The following is a 13,339-nucleotide window of genomic DNA, read 5'->3' as shown; positions in this document are numbered from 1 at the left end:
TTCCTTTTGTTGCCAGCATACCTGTAGAAACCCTCTGTGCTACCCTTAATATCCCTCTCTAGTTTCAACTCCAGCTGAGGTTGGACTTTTCTAATTTCCTCCTGCCTGCTCAAGCAATGTTTCTATACTCCTATCAGATATTTACTTTCTTACCTCTACCTTAAGTGTACTTTTTAAAAAAAACAAAACCAAAAACAACTCATCCAGAAATTCTCTGTTAACCCATGTAGGTCTTCTGCCATACCTGCTTTCTGCAGAGTGGAGTGGGTTGTTTTTGTGCTTTGAAGAGGTTGTCCTTGAAGATCAACAGGCTCTCATGGGCCCTTTTGGCTTTCAGAGCCATGTTCTATGAGTGGACTGAATTGTTATTGAGACCTGAGTGTCTTAAGCTCTTGTCGTTTTTTTTCTGGGTTCTGCAAGGTACATTTTTCTGTTAAAGAATAAGTATCGTAGTAGGTGGGAATTATTGTGACACCATCATTGGTGAGCTGTATCTGAAATTTTCATCAGCAGTGGCGATGAAATGAAACACTGGAGATCCCAATGGGTTGTTTCCTGGAAGAAGTGGGTTACCACGTTTTATGTGCTGGAGTCTCCCACCTGCTTCACTTTGGGACCAAAAATAAGAATATGCTAACCCACAGGGAGATTTCAGGTATATGGTTTGCTGCATTCAGTTTCAAAGGAAGATACTGCTCTATGGCATCGATTTCTTTAATCCCTGAAACTTTGTATCCTAAATGGTGTTCATGGAACAGGAACCTGAGCAGAAGGCAGAGCCCTGGAAATGGAGTGTAGTAAATGACCTGGTTCCTTGGCATACTTTTTGCAGCCAGTGTCTCCTATCTTGCCTGGCATTAGTGATTCTTGCCAGGTTTCTCTGTGTGTTTCATTGAGGTGCACCCAAAAAGAGAAAAAAAAAAAAAAATAGTCTGTAAGGATGTCAGGGTTTTTTGTCTTTATTTTTATAGATTTGTGAAGAGAAGTGGGGAGAAGAAAAGCAGTCTAATCTCTGTTGTTAAGATAACTGGCAGTAAAGCTTACATTTCATCTCCAAGTGGATTCGTGTGGCGATTGGGCATAAACATGGAGAGAACTTGTTCATTAGGAGCTCTGCAAGGAAGTATTTTGAAAGGCAAGGAATAGGTGCCCATTCCAATGGTCTCAAAAAAGAAAACAACAGCTGTGATAGTGTTTTGCTGTTTCCCATAGCTGTCGTGATTATGAAGTGATGATATAATTAACTTTCTCAAAAGCTTCACAAAGGGAAAGCTTTTCAAAGAGGTATCCACATTTGTAATCCCAAGAAGAGCATTTTGTTCCTTTAGTCACTGTCTATCACTTCTGTCTATTATAGTTTATTGCAATCCTCTTTTTTAAATCTTGCTGGAAACACTTAGCCCCTAAATTCTTTGCCAGTCATAAAAAATTATGGATTTTCATAAAAGTGTATATGAAAATCCTTTTTTTTTTTTTCTTCTTCTCCCTGTCGAGTCAATTCACTTGGGATTTTGGACAGAATGACTGAAAGACAAATTGGTTGCTTCACAAAGGTAATTAAGACAGTATGTGGTGCAGGGGGTGAACAGTTAGGGGTTCTTTCCTACTAATGATCTGTTAATTAGTGAAGGGAGCTCAGCGAGTATATGGGCCTCGCAGGAATTACCTTTGAATGACATTTAAAACTGCTTTGGTTAAGAAGGTATCATTGCAGGGGAGAGAGGCCTTTTTTTTCTTTTCTTTTTTTTTGTATTTTTTCTGTCAACATAGGCCAGCAGAATTTGCTAAACCAGTGCAAGTATGTACATATAATTAGTGTTACATAGCTATTAAAAGTTAGTTTAAAATAAGCCAATACACAGCTGTGATACCTTGCTGAGGATTTTGGTAACAATTATGGTTGCAGCAGTCCTCTGTGTTGAGAACAGTAAGCTCGCTACATGGAGCTGGTTAACTGCAGAGCCAGCGTGTCTGATACTTGCTACCAGTTCAAGCACTGCACCATGTGAATGTGTTAATATTATTTTTAGGACCAGTCCGGAATACTTGCTTGAATATTTTTGTGGGAGTCAGCCTGAAGCTGGCAGGGTTAGTATTGCTTGGGGGAGGTAAACCAGCAATGGGGTATCTCTGTATCATGTTGTTTTGTGCATTTCAAAGTATCTGTGGCATGTGTCCTGTTGTCTGCATTATTTACTCTTCTGCTGTCCAGAGTTATCCAGGATAAATTGACTGCATATGTGCAGGCCCTTAGCAGCTGTTTAGGGTAGAAAGAAAATAGCTCCTATGCAGTCTGAAATTAGCCGCTCATTCTTCAAGCTACGTGCAGCTGTGGTCCCAAAGGTGAATTTTTCTCTTCAGATTCAGGCAGCATTTCCTTAATCAATGTTCTTCTGTAGACGATAGCCAATGGATTAATTGTAAAATGTATTTCTCCACACCCCCCCCCCCCCCCCCCAATTTAAATTGGGAGATTTTTCTAGTGCCAACTTGTCAGTTAGAATGCAGCTGTGTAGTAGTATTTCTATTACTGCTTATTTGGAAAGATTTTATCCCTTATCTTCTCAGATGTCATTTTAAGATAGCAAATAATAAATACTAACCTAAAAAAACTGAGGCAAGGCATTTGTTAGAGACAAGCTACTAGATTGCCGGTGAGCTTTGATATACTTTGATTGCTAGTTTGCATGTGTAGAATGGAAGTTTGTGGAGTGTGCATCACAAATTTCCTTGGAATGAAGAAAAGAAAATAATTAAAGTAACATAAAATTAGATGATGTTTTAAATGGATTTATTCTAAAGTTCAAAGTTCTGATGTTAAGGGAATGGCAAGCTGAGGCAACAAAACCCCATTGTATTTTAGAAAGTTTATAATTTTGAAATCTTAAGGTGATCTTCCTCATTTTGATTCCTCAGAAAAAGAGGGAGGAGCACCAGCAACACAGGACTGAATCTCAAATGGTTTTAATGTATGGACAAACACTTCATATGCCACAAAAGGCTGTGTCGCAAAGGTCTGTAGCTGTCTTTTGATAGTTGCGCAAAACCTTAACCTCCTGCTGAAATATTAGGAGGTAATCTGAGGAAATGTGGCATCTCGATCATGCTGAAGAAAGAAAAAAAAATCTGTAGCACAAGGAGTGTCTTAGTGATATTGAAAGTATTATTGCTAAAGGCTCTAGATCTGAGGTTAATAAATGGGGGTGGTTGTGTGCATATTCATGTGTGGGTTAGTTCTGGCTGAGATTGCAGGGCATAGGATGACCATGTAATGCTAAAACTGGAAGAGGGTAAGAATTTAACTTGAACTGCTAATTGTCATCCGTACATTTGCTGCTCTGCGTTGGGAGTGTTGCTCCATTGTTTAGTTCTAATTGTCATTGCCTTCAGTATCAAATAAGGATAAGCCGTATCAAGCTGGCTGCCCTTCTATGCTTTCAAACCGATTTTGTTATTTGGAAGTAGGAATAGGCAGCAGCACTAGTATGAACAGTACAGTCGAAACCACGTTATCAGAGACTGGTTTGTCCGCTTCTCTTCCCTTACGTTGACTTCAGAGTGGCAGTTAAACCAGTTGCTTTGCTTCCCTTTGGGTGGACTGGGTGAGGAGAATGACCCTAGCTGTATTCTTAAGTATTTTGTTTCTCTAATTGTGACTTTTACTTCATCTTTTTTTTTTTTTTTTTAAAACCCAGTGCCTCAGCTGCATAGTTTAAAGCAGTGTGGATTGTGCACCACTGGAGTTGCAGGATTGTGTTATTTCATCTATAAATGCTGATAAGAATATGTGAAATGCAGATTTCTCTAAAGTTGCATTTCCGTTATGCCACCCGACTGCAATTTTATCTAAATTGATTCTTAGGTATTTATGTTATGGTGGGCTAGTTTATACAAGTTTATGATAGCCCTTGTATTTGTATTTGAGCAGTTGGTTTTGGTAATTCATACCTACTTTTAAAACAAGTTCTAGCCTGAAAGGTAAAACTGAACGGGCTTGTCTTTGCTTAAAGCTCCTGCCTTGCTTGATACTGCAAAGAGATAGGAAACTTGATGTTTTGGAGCAGAAGAGCGAAAATGTATTCAGTATTGCAAATAGATTATATGGTTAATAAGATAAGCAGCTAAAAGTGAGTAGGTGTTTAAGTTGAGCATTTCGGTTGAAATGAGTTGATTTTTGTCTTGTTGAACAATAATCTCAATATGTATTAAAATCTGCCAAAATAGAAATTGTGTGTTGTTATTAAAGCAGTAGAATGTGTGTCGGCACACGTGTGTGGAAAATTAAGTTATCCACTTCTACGTTCAGTCCTTCGGATTATTCTAAGGTAGCAAATGTTCACGTGACATAGGAAATAACTGTTTCTCGTGAAAACACTATATCTACATTCAGTTTCTTCCTCTACGATTGTGCTTTAAAGGAGAGATTCTGAATTCTGTGGCCACTCCTTCCACAGAATACCATAAAAGTTTTGGTTTCATTTTAATACCCATTTTCATCGCTAGTCCAAGAATGAACAAAACATACATATATATGTGTGTGTGTTATTAAAAAAAAAATCTCTCATTTCTTGTTCTGCCGTGGCCCAGTGTGTAAAGACAAGAATAAATGGCACAGGAAGGCTGTAGAAGATCATAATCACAGGATAGTATGTTGCTTTCTATAATGATCCATGTGGCTCTCAAAACACAGTTCCTAATAAGCCTTCTATTTAGACTCAACTATTTATTTGAAATGACTCACAATTTCTTCTCTATTGCTACGCATCAAAATAATTTCCAAAGTATTTTAAGTGCAAAAATGGCTTTGACTTTTCTCAATACTTTTCTGTTTGTGTTTTAAGATATGATTTGCATTTCAAGGTTACATATGTGATCTCTGACTTGAGGAATGGAGTTACAAGTACACAGTCTCCAAGGTTTAAACTCTCTACAGTGCATGTTTTTGGTAATGGGTTTTATGTGTAATAGCAGTGGCCAAAATAGAGAACAGGCCTTTTTCCTTGGCTTAGTGAAAGGGGCAGTAAACTGTTCTGCTCTGCTAGCCTTATCAAAGTTTTGACAAGCCAAGACCGAGCTACTCTTTTTCGTGTTGATGGATCACAGCTTTAACAAGTTCAGAAACTTCAGGGTGCTGGCTTTCCTATAGAGCAACAGCTGCTTAACTTGCAGTAATCATTTTGGAAATTGCATTTGTATTTTATGTGCTTTATTCCTTCTCGAAAGTGAATCCTTGTGTTGTTGCCAGATAATCAGAGCAGTTGGTAGATATGTAAAAGAAAGAATGAATTATCAGAACATGAGGTTGTGTTTTCTTCCTAAAAAGCTGCACAAATTGTACCTTTTTTCCAGGGGAATTGTAGCTTCTTGTGTAAGAGAAGAAGGTTGGTAAATAAAATATCTAAAGATGCAGAGTTTTCAGTAGTTTTCTGGGAAGCTGAATTCATGGCTTTAAAGCTGTGAAACAGGCTTTAAGGTAGGTTCATATTTCTGAGGACATGGAGCACTCTAAACATTATTCATTAAGTAATACAGGTGTTCAGACACCTGTTTACATCTTTTGTAGGGATATGTACTGTTGCCTCTAAGTGGATGTTTAAGACAAAGAAACCAGTGCCTTATAGCCCTGACTGGAGATTGCTCTTTTCCCTTCAGGCCAAGAGAAATAACTGCAAATTTGAAATAGTTCCACTGAAAATAAATTACAGGTCTTATCTCTGTGACTTTTTTTTTAATATGCCTCATGTCATTTTTTGAGCCCCGAGTTAAACATTTCTATAAAAGACAATGATCCATAGGTTCGTGCTGAGCTTTAAAATTGTGTTTGTGTGCATGATTCTGCTACTAACAGCTTTATGGAAAAAAATGCAATGCATTGAACTGCACGTTTTGATAATGAGGTTTAATTTTCATCTCTGCAATGGACTTTTTGAATTAACATCTTGTGTCTTATAATAGTTCATAAACTGTTGAGAGGTTAACTTGCCCATTTTTCTGGGAACCTTCAGTGCTGTGGTAACAGGCCATGAGTCGTTGAGGCTATGAGTTGTTCCCAGTCACACAGGACAATCCTACAACTCCTTTGTGTGTTAAGTTCAATTGTAGGAACCATTAGCTGTGAGGTTTTTTCCTGATTTGGAGTGTCAAATCAATATAATTTGGAATTTCAAAGATACCATTATAAATTGTGAAAAAAAATTTTGTTATTTTCATCGGCAAGAAGTTCTTCAGTATCAATAATACATGTGCCTACACCAAGTATTCCTGTCAGACACTTAAAATGGGAGTAGATGACAAGATAACGTGGAAGAAAAAAATTACACTACCTTTTTGACATGGTGGTCTCTCTACCTAGCTGTGTGCAGTTATAGCACTGTTTGGCTAAATCATTATAAAATTGGACTGTCTATCAAGGCTAAAGAAATAAGTTTACTTTTCTAATATATGTATTATCCGTATTTCAGTTTAGTTAAATTTTTGTCTCTGTTCTTGTGGAATTTAGTAGCTGCAATCCTTAAATCTATTTTCAGTAGCTTCCTTTCAGTGTTTTAAATTTCCCTGATTAAATTCAAGATAATGGCTCTTGAGAGGAAAATAATAGGAAAAGGATTTTTTGGTCCCAGTTTAAAAATTGCTCTGAACGCTTAAATATAGCTCAGAAGTGATCATTATTTAGTGTTTTGAACTAATATAGTTTTGTCTCGTAGTCTTATAATGAAAGTAGTTTGCATTACTAATAAAAATCCTGCTAAATCAACAGGGATGGCAGCAGTTAGTCTAAATTATGAAAATGTTCAGGCACGGTCTGGAATCAAGTGGTGACAATTAAGAGTTGAACTGCTCTCACTGAGAGGGTGAATAATGTCCTCTTTTTATTTTTCCCCACCATTCTCTATTTACTGTTATCTCTCTCTGCTCTGAACTTTGTGGTTCATTATAGGGCTTCTGGGAACACCGCCAGCGAGATGCTCCTGATTGATGGTTCTGAAGCCAAACTTCAGGGGCTCTTACAATGTCTGTCAGCTTTGGCGTTGCTGTCTCCCGGGATTGCTTTCAATTTGTATCATCCTACAGCAGGCTGTAAACCCGTCTGCTTCCTGTTGTCCAGGAGTTTAATGCAGACCTCAGAGCAGCAGCAGATTAGCGGCATGCATAAAGAAAAAGCTACTTGGGGACTGAAAGTCAGCCGCGGAGTCCTGTGGGGCTGGGACTTCAGGTAGTAACTTCGACATGTCAATCTGGATTAGATGCAGGCTAGAGCTGGTTGCCAAACATAAAATGATTTTGTGGTTGAGGAGAAAGATGGTTTAGTCGTGTGCCTTTAGGATTTCCCGGCAGGTGGAAAAGGTAAATGGAAAGTTTAGCAAGTGAAAATGAAGGCTGTTCTTGTTGACTGCCTTGCAGGTGTAGTACTAATTAGAAATCATAATGCTCCAAGAACAGATTTTCTGTATGCTTCAGATAGTTTGCTCTGGAAATGAGGACCTCTGTTTCATCATGTGAATTAAAAAATAAAGGCGTGAAGAACGTATAAATGCAAGAAACCTATTTTTTTTTCCTTTTCCTGTAGTTTTAAGACTGTGCAGAGTTATTATTAAACTCTTTTGCAAGAAAGTTGTGTGTAAAGTATGATAAACTTGGAAAAGAAATGCCACTAAACCTATTAGGCCTGTCTCTTCTGTCCAGTTCGCAATTAAAGAACTACCAGTGCGAACCGGTAAAAGAGTAAAATGTTGATAAAAGGTTGACCTAAATCTCCTGAATAACCGGTGGACTTCATTAATTGGACGTGTGGAGTGGCAATTGAACAGCAACACTGTCAGCAGAAGACGCTGGGTGTGCTTTTATTTCCCCTTTGGAAAAGGGATATGAAGCCTGGCAGAGGTCTGCCATTGGGGGTGAGTGGAATGGGTTTTGTCCAGGCATTTTGTTTTGTGTAAGGCTGCTTGCGTAGCCTTGCGCCGCATGTGAGAGGAGGGTAATGTTGTCTTTCGGGCAGTGCTTTGAGGTCTTTCAGTAGGAAAAAACAGAATAAATGCCAGCTAATTTGTAGTTACTCCTCAGAAGCAACTAGTACTGGCTCCTGGCAGAAGTGGCCAAGTCATTTGCTAACTTGAAGTGAGGATCGAATCTGGATCAGAAATACTAAGATTTCTGTACTAATTAAACTATCTGGTAAAAATACGAGCAGTGTTATCTTCAGAAACTTCCAGGAACCTGAGCTGAATTATTCCTGCTTTAATTGACAGTGTTTCTGAGGACCAGAAGAGTAAAAATACATGTGCCATCTCCTCCTCTTCCCTCCCCCCATACGAGTTAAATTTTATCTATGTGAATGCATTGTTCAATTCCTGACTTTTTCCACTCAGCAATGTGTTCTGTAAGCATATAAAGCTTTCTGCATTTGTTTTAGTCCATAGTTTGTTTTGTCATTTTTCTGTAGTGTTAGGTGATTTTGAGTAGATTATAAACATGCTTACCTAACTTGTGCAGCTTCACACTCAAGTATTTAGTACTTTAATATTCTACTATATTTTTTGAAATCTTTTTCTTTCATAGCTGCTTAGTTTTACCTTCAGATTTTAGTAGTTTAAGCATTTAAAAAATACAAATGTAAAAAATAGCTAATTTTATCCAATATAAAAGCAGCAACCTGAGTTCTTTTCAGGTGTACTTACATAGCCAGTTTTTCTTTTGAATTATTTTTGCAAGATGCTTTCTTCATTGAGTTTGCAGCTAACTTGTAAGGTCAGTTGGAAATTCCCGCCCCCCCCCATTTACAAATATGAACAGTCATCCATGTGCCCTTCTAATGTATGTGGTATGCAAAGTTTGCATTTAAAAGTAAAAAACTCTGAAGAATTTTTTTTTTAGCCAGTATGTTTTTAAGAACTTATGTTCAATGCCTGTTTTATAAAGTGCGTAGCTGACATTCAAAAATGATTTCCTCAAAAATGTCTTGTGTTCTGCCCGTGGGTATCAAGCACAGGCCTCATCAAAGGTCAGAAAATATTCTCAAAACAGTGTAGCTTCTTAGCAATTTAAATAAGAATTTGTATTTCTTCATGTTAAATATTAATACTAGTAATATCATAAACCCTCTTGCATCTCATGGGACAGAAAGATTACTGGGTCAAAAGGATGTGTTTTCTTCCTTCCAGGCAGTATACCTTTATGAAAGCTTCAGCTAAAGTGAGTCTTGAATATTTATTGACATTTCTTCAAGGAATGCTTTTTTTTCCCCCCCCTGAGTCTATCTACTTATTATGAAGGTTTTGGCACCCACAATTATTTAGTCAGTATAAAATGTTTAAGAATGTGATTATGTATATATTTTGTCAAAATAGAAATGATCATACTTCTAGTGGAAAAAATATTTCAGTTATCTAAGGTTTTGTGCAACTTTTGGGGAAAGGCGTTCGTTGTCTCAGTATTTTTCCACTACTCTTTAATATAAAAAGGCAATAGGATATACAGCTTAATTTGATTTTCACCTTCAATATATGAAGACGTTTGGGGTCTTTGTTTTAGTACATGCAGCTTGGACCACATTTTTCCACAAAAAGAGTTAAGAAAGCAATCAAAAATTTTATTCTTGCTATAAAGAAGTATTAGTTTTAATTTGCTTTTTCTGCACATAGCACACTCTAGTAGGGGATTTTGTTGGTTAGTAAGCCCTGTGCTTTGATTTTGCAGTTAAAATATTTTCATTGCAAGTTAAGGTGTATTGTAGCAATCTACAAATGCAACTACAGTTCCCAATCTATTTAAGTATATCTGCTGAATAACAATAGCCGATTTCCTGATTGCAAATAATATGCTTATCTATGTTATGTTTAATTTATGTGTAATTTATCCTATTAGGTAAGATTTGTGTTTCTGCTGTAAAATTGTATTAGAAAAAGGCATGTGGGTTTAACAAATTGATATCTTACCTGTTCGGTATGTTTAGACAATACAAACTGCTGGGTTCCTGTGAAAATAGTTTCACCAAGACCTACTGTGGAAATTCTTTCTGAGTACGAATGTTGATGTAGAGCTGTGTGCAGCAGCTAAGAAGTTCCTGCTTTCTAGAGGCTTATGTGGATTTTCTGTGTAAACAAGCATTGTCCAAGATCATAAGCAGGATAAGTAACTGTGGTTTTCAAGGGTACAATCAGAGGTTCTTGAGTCCTTGCAGGGCAGCTGAAGCCTTGGAACTTAGATGAGTTTGCAAAGTCACCTGTGGTAGGATCAGATGATGGCCAACAAAATTAATGTTGAGTTATACCATCCTTTATTGCCTAGAGCAATATTCCAACTGTTATTGTTCATCATAGCTACTGCTTCAATTGTACACAAGTTGCATCTAACTTAACACTTGTGGGCGTACAAACAAAAACTGTGCCAGCTCATTCACACAGTTAACTGACCCATTACTGCAAATCTAACTACTACTACTACTACCAGCACCTCCCCATAGCAACACCGTGGAAGTTGTCATCCCATGCACCACCCAAGGGGTGATGGGGAGGAATCTGCACCCATAGTTGCCATCAGCTGTCACTCAACTGGGGGTAATCTGACCAGTGTTGGACCAGGGCCCATATGTGTACCTTCTGAGAGAAGGACTGAAGGCAGGGTCATCTCTTCTGTTGTTGCAGTCAGCAACACCAGCATCTTCAAAAGAGCTTCCCCAACACTGGCCTGCTGCAACTTGTGCATTGCATAGGTTGCTTAATCAGATATTTTTTGGCAGATCATGTCATTGTGCTGTTAGTTTTGACTATGGACCTTACAGCTCAACTGTTAGTTTTGTTTCTCTGTAGTCATCTTAAAGCCACAGTTCAGACACTTGTGTCGGACAGTTTAAGTGCCACAGGAAGGCTGTGCAAACACCTCCACAGATCTTAGACTTGCATATAAGACTAGTATCCTGCCCAATTACCAAGTGAGAAGCACTGGTACATATTTTGTATTACAACAGCAAGTGTGTTTTCAGCCTGTAGTGTAAGATGGAATGTGTATGCTACCCAGTGGCCTCTATGTGGGAAGTATGAAAGGATCGGTGTCTTCAATGAGAAGTGTTTAGTGATCCATACATCAGAAGAAATTGAAAATGATTGCTGCATATATCACTGTAAATGGCATGCAGATGAGAGTTTGAGAGCTATTGACAGTGTCTCGCTGCAGAAGTCTTCCCACAATTTTCAAAGCTGATCTTAATGAAAGCAAGGCATCCAGTTTGGCCATTCCTTTTAAGGCCAATATTTGATATACACTTGCGACAAACGTGAGAAAACTTGACGTTTGACATTGAATTAGTCTTTTGATAAATTGTAAACAGTGTCAAAGGCAGATGTGCCCTGGAGGCTTGCTGCTTGTAGTCATGGTTCTGGTATAGGTCCAGGATAGGTCTCACGCTCTTCCATAAAGTGATGGAATGTATACTTGTATCACTGGATTCTTGTATCCAGCTTCTCTAGGTGGCATTATTTGGATGCTCTTTATGCTTCCAGCTAAGTTTTTTGTTGGTGTCTTTAGTCAGCTCTGCCTCTCTAGCCATAAGCAGATTTTCTCTGCGGCTGCAAAGAGTAAACTAAGACTCCAGGAACTTGGATAGCGTGCATGTCATACGATGCCACATCTTAGTGTGAGGACTAATTCTTCAGGTATCATTGTGAATCTCAGGTCTCTGTGTGGCTCCTTGACCTGTGCATTCCTGTCAGCTCTCTACCAAAAACCTTCCTTTTCCTTTCCTGCCATCTCTGTCAGCTGAGGAACCATAAAATTCACTGAAAACATGAGGCTGGAAGGCATCTCGGTGGAGCGTCTGGTCCAAGCTCTGGCTCTGCTTAGAGAAGTGCTGACTTTCTGAACAGCTTATTCAGGATGGGAATATCCACATCACAGACCAGAACCTGTATTGTCCTGTTCAAAAACTCGCATGCTTATCTCTCAAAGCAAAAATAAGTTGTAACTCCCTGGTAATATTTCTTACCTAGGATAGGACAGCAACTCTTACCTCCTCACTGCGTTTTGAGATAAAAGAACTGGGCCTGTTCCAGTGAATATGAGAGTGCTCTTCCATAAAACTGCATGTTGCTGTGATAGCTGCATTAAGAGTAATGCATGTGTTACTTTATAATTGAATGATCTGGCTGATGTGGTGTCTCAGTTTTTGTAGTCTGATATGCTGATCGCATGCTGGGACTGAAGCAGTATCAAAAAAAATTACAGAAGGAGATAAAAGACTGTAGCTAGTTGAGTTAGATATATTAAAACTGTTTTAGCAAACAGCAGTACAAATGGAGGCAATTCCAAGCTTTACCCAATGAGAAACTTTTTAGCCAGACAAGCCCTGTAAGTGACAGAAGGAATTAACTTGTCTCTGGGTGAAACCTCCATGCCTACCCGCTTCTGGGCTGTGTGGGATTATTAGGTGGCTAAAATGGGTTTTCATTTCTTTCTTCAGAGTGAATTTATGAATATAAGTTATTCTTAAAGGTATAAAATTTACCTGTAACATTTCTGCCAACATAATACAGAATCATATGAAGAGATAGCCAATTTTGCTTTAAATGTGAAAGTATATTAAATCTGTAAATAGTGTTTATTTGTATGTTTGTAGTACTGCTGTCATCTGAAATGCGTTGACTGAATTACAATTCTTTTACTGTTCTTCTCCAGCTTTTGAACTGCAACATTTTAAATCATAGATATGTTACTCCTTTATTCATAGAATCATAGAATGGTTTGGGTTGGAAGGGGCCTTACAGATCATCTAGTTCCAACCCCCCTGCCATGGGCAGGGACACCTTCCACTAGACCAGGTTGCTCCAAGCCCCATCCAACCTGGTCTTGAACACTCCCAGGGATGGGGCGTCCACAGCTTCTCTGGGCAACCTGTTCCAATGTCTCACCACCCTCACAGGAAAGAATTTTTTCCTAATATCTGATCTAAATCTACCCTCTTTCAGTTTAAAGCTGTTGCCCCCTTGTCCTATCACTACATGTTCTTGTAAAAAGTCCCTCTCCAGATTTTCTGTAGGCCCCCTTTAGGTACTGGCAGGCTGCTATAAGGTCCCCCCGGAGCCTTTTCTTCTCCAGGCTGAACAACCCCAACTCTCTCAGCCTGTCTTCATAGGAGAGGTGCTCCAGCCCTCTGATCATCTTCGTGGCCCTTCTCTGGACTCACTCCAACAGGTCCATGTCCTTATGCTGGGGGCCCAGAGCTGAATGCAGTACTCCAGGTGGGGTCTCATGAGAGTGGAGTAGAGGGGGAGAATCGCCTCCCTTGACCTGCAGGTCATGCTTCTTTTGGTGCAGCCCAGGATACGGTTGGCTTTCTGGGCTGCAAGCA

General features: G+C 38.8%; 1 protein-coding gene across 1 annotated transcript in view; it reads left to right on the top strand.

Annotated features, from left to right (window-relative positions):
* The window catches only part of ERP44 (endoplasmic reticulum protein 44), a 54,461-nt gene that overhangs the window by 7,837 nt on the left and 33,285 nt on the right, over positions 1-13,339 (top strand). The gene's annotated exons all lie outside the window — the stretch shown is intronic.

The sequence above is a fragment of the Accipiter gentilis genome, chromosome 27 (assembly GCF_929443795.1).
Source record: "Accipiter gentilis chromosome 27, bAccGen1.1, whole genome shotgun sequence".
In the NCBI taxonomy this organism is placed as follows: Eukaryota; Metazoa; Chordata; class Aves; order Accipitriformes; family Accipitridae; genus Astur; species Astur gentilis.
The sequence above is the reverse complement of the archived record's forward strand: the minus strand, read 5'-3'. Positions and strand labels throughout refer to the sequence as shown.